Raw genomic sequence first — 6,209 nt, 5'->3', positions numbered from 1 at the left:
TCTTCATCACACAAAGTATTTAATCATGCCAAGCCAAGCAATTTTTTCATACTTTAATAATCTCAAACTCTTTCAACTTTCACGCAATACATGAGCGTGAGCCATGGACATAGCACTATATGTGGAATAGAATGGTGGTTGTGGAGAAAAAAAAGAAGATAGTCTCACATCAACTAGGCGTATCAATGGGCTATGGAGATGCCCATTAATAGATATCAATGTGAGTGAGTAGGGATTGCCATGCAACGGATGCACTAGAGCTATAAATATATGAAAGCTCAACAAAAGAAACTAAGTGGGTGTGCATCCAACTTGCTTGCTCACGAATACCTAGGGCACTTTTTAGGAAGCCCATCATTGGAATATACAAGCCAAGTTCTATAATGAAAAATTCCCACTAGTATATGAAAGTGACAACATATGAGACTCTCTATCATGAAGATCACGGTGCTATTTTAAAGCACAAGTGTGGTAAAAGGATAGTAGCATTGCCCCTTCTCTCTTTTTCTCTCATTTTTATTTAATTTTTAATTTTTTTATTTGGGCCTTTTCTCTTTTTTTGGCCTCTTTTTTTTCTTTTATTTTTTATTTTTTTTCGTCCGGAGTCTCATCCCGACTTATGGGGGGAATTAGTCTCCATCATCCTTTCCTCACTGGGACAATGCTCTAATAATGATGATCATCAGACTTTTATTTTTCTTACAACTCAACAATTACAACTCGATACTTAGAACAAAATATGACTCTATATGAATGCCTCTGGCGGTGTACCGGGATATGCAATGAATCAAGAGCAACATGTATGAAAATTATGAAGGTGGCCTTGCCACAAATACAATGTCAACTACATGTTCATGCAAAAAGCAATATGACAAAAGTAATGTGTGTCATATGAACATAACGGTGGAAATTTGCATGGCAATATATCTCGAAGTGGCTATGGTAATGCCATAATAGGTAGGTATGGTGGCTGTTTTGAGGAAGGTATATGGTGGGTGTATGGTACCGGCGAAAGTTGCGCGACACAAGAGAGGCTAGCAATAATGGAAGGGTGAAAGGGTGCGTATAATCCATGGACTCAACATTAATCAAAACAACTCATGCACTTGTTGCAAAAATTTAGAAGTCATCAAAAACCAAAGCAGTACGCGCATGCTCCTAGGGGGATATATTGGTAGGAAAAGACCATCGCTCATCCCTGACCGCCACTCATAAGGAAGACAATCAATAAATAAAATTGTGCTCCAACTTCATCACAAAGCGGTTCACCATATGTGCATGCTACGGGAATCACAAACTTAAACACAAGCATTCTTTAAATTCATAATCACCCAACTAGCATCACTTTAATATCACTACCTCCATATCTCAAAACAATTATCAAGCATCAAACTTATCTTAGTATTCAACGCACTCAAAAGAAAGTTTCACATATCTTGAATACCAAGTATATTAATATTAAGCAAATTACCATGATATTAAAGACTCTCAAAATAATATTAGTGAAGCATGAGAGTTCATATATTTCTTCAAAATAAAACTACCACCATGCTCTAAAATATATAAGTGAAGTACTAGAGCAATAACAAAAACTACTCCGAAAGATATAAGTGAAGATCAATGAGTAGTCGAACAATTGTGCAACTATGTGAAGACTCTCCCATTTAATAATTTCAGATCTTGATACTTTATTCAAACAACAAGCAAAGCTAAAGTAAACTACATTGCAAGGATAGCACAACTCATGTGAAGAAGCAAAAACTTAGGCTCAACCGATACTAACCGATAATTGTTGAAGAAGAAAGGTGGGATGCCTACCGGGGCATCCCCAAGCTTAGATGCTTGAGACTTCTTGAAATATTATCTTGGGGTTCCTTGGGAATCCCCAAGATTGAACTTTTGTGTCTCCTTAATTCCTCTCATATCATGATTTCTCTTCTTTTTATCAAAAGCTTCATTCACAACAAACTCAACCAGAACTCGTGAGATAGGTTAGTATAAACCAATGCAAAACCTTATCATTTTCTACTGTAACAAATCACTAGAATTATTATTCAACAATGCATACTAAATGCCTCTTCATATTTAATACTCCTATCCTCAAATAGAATCATTAAACAAGCAAGCATATGCAAACAATGCAAACATAACAGCAATCTGCCAAAACAGTATAGTCTGTGAAGAATGCAAGAGTATGAATACTTCCCTAACTCCAAAAATTATGAAATAAAATTCCCACTGTAATAAATTTATCCGATCTTAATATGCAAAAAGATTCAACATTATACCATTCTCTGAATTTTCTAGGGAAGTTTTGCAACAGCGGTAAACTTTCTGTTTTCAAACAGCAACATGTATACTAGCAAAAACTAACAAAAGAAATTGATGCTCCAAGCAAAACACATATCATGTGGTGAATAAAATATAGCTCCAAGTAAAGTTACCGATGAACGAAGACGAAAGAGGGGATGCCATCCGGGGCATCCCCAAGCTTAGTTGCTTGGTTGTACTTGAATATTACCTTGGGGTTCCTTGGGAATCCCCAAGCTTAGGCTCTTTCCACTCCTTATTCCATAGTCCATCGAATCTTTAGCCAAAACTTGAAAACTTCAACCACACAAAACTCAAAACAAAACTCGTAAGCTCCGTTAGTATAAGAAAATAAAACCACCACTTAGGTACTGTAATGAACTCATTGTAAATTAATATTGGTGTAATATCTACTGTACTCCAACTTATCTATGGTTCATACCCTCCGATACTACTCATAGATTCATCAAAATAAGCAAACAACACATAGAAAACAGAATCTGTCAAAAACAGAACAGTCTGTAGTAATCTGTATCAAACGTATACTTATGGAACCCCAAAAATTATGAAATAAATTGTTGTACCTGAGTAATTTGTCTATTAATCATCTACAAAAATAATCAACCTAAAATCACTCTCCAGTAAAAAATGGCAGCTAATCTCGTGAGCGCTAAAGTTTCTGTTTTTTCACAGCAAGATCATATAAACTTCACCCAAGTCTTCCCAAAGGTTCTACCTGGCACTTTATTGAAACAAAAGCTATAAAACATGATTACTACAGTAGCATAATCATGTGGACACACAAAAACAGTAAGGATAAATATTGGGTTGTCTCCAACAAGAGCTTTTCTTTAATGCCTTTCTAGCTAGGCATGATGATGACAATGATGCTCACAAAAAAAGATAAGAATTGAAACATAACGGGAGCATCATGAAGCATATTACTAGCACATTTATGTCTAACCCACTTCCTATGCATAGGGATTTTGTGAGCAAACAACTTATGGGAACAAGAATCAACTTGCATAGGAAGGTAAAACAAGCATAACTTCAAGAATTTAAGCACATAGGGAGTAAACTTGACATTATTGCAATTCCTACAAGCATATGTTCCTCCCTCATAATAATTTTCAGTAGCATCATGAATGAACTCAACAATATAACCAACACCTAAAGCATTCTTTTCATGATCTATTTGCATAGAAAATTTTCTACTCTCCACATAAGCAAAATTCTTCTCATCAATAGTAGTGGGAGCAAACTCAACAAAATAACTATCATATGATTGAAAATTAAGATCAAGATGCAAGTTTCATGGTTATGATTATTCTTTAAAGCATACGTGTCATCACAATAATCATCATAGATAGCAGGCATGCTTTCATCATAGTAAATTTGCTCATCAAAGCTTGGGGGACAAAAAATATCATCTTCATCAAACATAGCTTCCCCAAGCTTGTGGCTTTGCATATCATTAGCATCATGGATATTCAAGGAATTCATACTAACAACATTGCAATCATGCTCATCATTCACATATTTCATCCCAAGAATTCTATGTAATTCTTCTTCTACTACTTGAGCACAATTTTCCTTTCCATCATACTCACGAAAGATATTAAAAAGATGAAGCATATGAGAGAAACTCAATTCCATCTTTTTTTGTAGTTTTCTTTTATAAACTAGACTAGTGCTAAAACAAGAAACAAAAAGATTCGATTGCAAGATCTAAAGATATACCTTCAAGCACTCACCTCCCCGGCAACGGGCCAGAAAAGATCTTGATGTCTACTACGCAACCTTCTCCTTATAGACGTTGTTGGGACTGCAAGTGCACAGGTTTGTAGGACAGTAGCAAATTTCCCTCAAGTGGATGACCTAAGGTTTATCAATCTGTGGGAGGCGTAGGATGAAGATGGTCTCTCTCAAACAACCTTGCAACCAAATAACAAAGAGTCTCTTGTGTCCCCAACACACCCAATACAATGGTAAATTGTATAGGTGCACTAGTTCGGCGAACAGATGAAGATACAAGTGCAATATGGATGGTAGATAAAGGTATTTGTAATCTGAAATTATAAAAACAGCAAGGTAACAAGTGGTAAAAGTGAGCGTAAATGGTATTGCAATGATAGGAAACAAGGCCTAGGGTTCATACTTTCACTAGTGCAAGTTCTCTCAAGAATAATAACATAGATAGATCATATAACAAGCCCTCAAAATGCAACAAAGAGTCACTCCAAAGCCACTAATAGCGGAGAACAAACATAGAGATTATGGTAGGGTACGAAACCACCTCAAATTTATTCTTTCGGATCGATCTATAAAAGAGTTCGTACTAGAATAACACCTTAAGACACAAATCAACCAAAACCCTAATGTCACCTAGATACTCCATTGTCACCTCAAGTATCCATGGGCATGATTATACGATATGCATCACATAATCTCAGATTCATCCAACCAACACAAAAGTACTTCAAAGAGTCCCCCAAAGTTTCTATCGGAGAGTCAAGAACGTGTGCCAACCCCTATGCATAGGTTCCCAATGTCACGAAACCCGCAAGTTGATCACCAAAACATACATCAAGTGGATCCATAGAATAACCCATTGTCACGACGGTTATCCCACGCAAGACATACATCAGGTGTTCTCATAAAAGACTCAATCCGATAAGATAACTTCAAAGGGGAAACTCAATTCATCACAAGAGAGTAGAGGGGGAGAAACATCATAAGATCCAACTACAATAGCAAAGCTCGGGATACATCAAGATCGTGCCATAGAGGGAACACGAGAGAGAACACGAGAGAGAGAGATCAAACACATAGCTACTGGTACATACCCTCAGCCCCGAGGGTGAACTACTCCCTCCTCATCATGGATAGCGCCAGGATGATGAAGATGGCCACCAGTGATGGGTTCCCCCTCCGACAGGGTGCCGAAACGGGCTCCCGAGAGGTTTTTGGTGGCTACAGAGGCTTGCGGTGGTGGAACTCCCGATCTATCTTCTGTTCTGGAAGTTTTAGGGTACGTAGGTATATATGGGTGCAGGGAGTACGTCGGTGGGTGGAGCTACGGGGGCCCCACGAGGCAGGGGGGCGCGCCCTAGGGGGTGGGCGTGCCCCCCACCCTCGTGAGCACCTCCCGTATCTTTTGACGTGGAGTCCAAGTCCATCAGGTGGGTTTCCTTCCAAAAATAACTTCTCTAGTTGATTTCGTTCCGTTTTGACTTCGTCTGATATTCCTTTTCCTTGAAACACTGAAATAGGCATAAAACAACAAATCTGGGCTGGGCCTCCGGTTAATAGGTTAGTCCCAAAAATAATATAAAAGTGGATAATAAAGCCCAATATTGCCTAAAACAGTAGATAATATAGCATGGAGCAATAAAAAATTATAGATACGTTGGAGACGTATCAAGCATCCCCAAGCTTAATTCCTGCTCGTCCTCGAGTAGGTAAATGATAAAAAAGAATTTTTGATGCAGAGTGCTACTTGGCATAATTTCAATGTAATTCTTCTTAATTGTGGTATGAATATTCAGATCCGAAAGATTCAAGACAAAAGTTCATATTGACATAAAAATAATAATACTTCAAGCATACTAACTAAGCAATCATGTCTTCTCAAAATAGCATGGCTAAAGAAAGTTATCCCTACAAAATCATATAGTCTGGTTGTTGCTCTATCTTCATCACACAAAGTATTTAATCATGCCAAGCCAAGCAATTTTTTCATACTTTAATAATCTCAAACTCTTTCAACTTTCACGCAATACATGAGCGTGAGCCATGGACATAGCACTATATGTGGAATAGAATGGTGGTTGTGGAGAAAAAAAAGAAGATAGTCTCACATCAACTAGGCGTATCAATGGGCTATGGAGATGCCCATT

Source organism: Triticum aestivum, chromosome 2B (assembly GCF_018294505.1).
Source record: "Triticum aestivum cultivar Chinese Spring chromosome 2B, IWGSC CS RefSeq v2.1, whole genome shotgun sequence".
NCBI lineage: Eukaryota > Viridiplantae > Streptophyta > Magnoliopsida > Poales > Poaceae > Triticum > Triticum aestivum.
Note: the sequence above shows the minus strand (reverse complement) of the source record.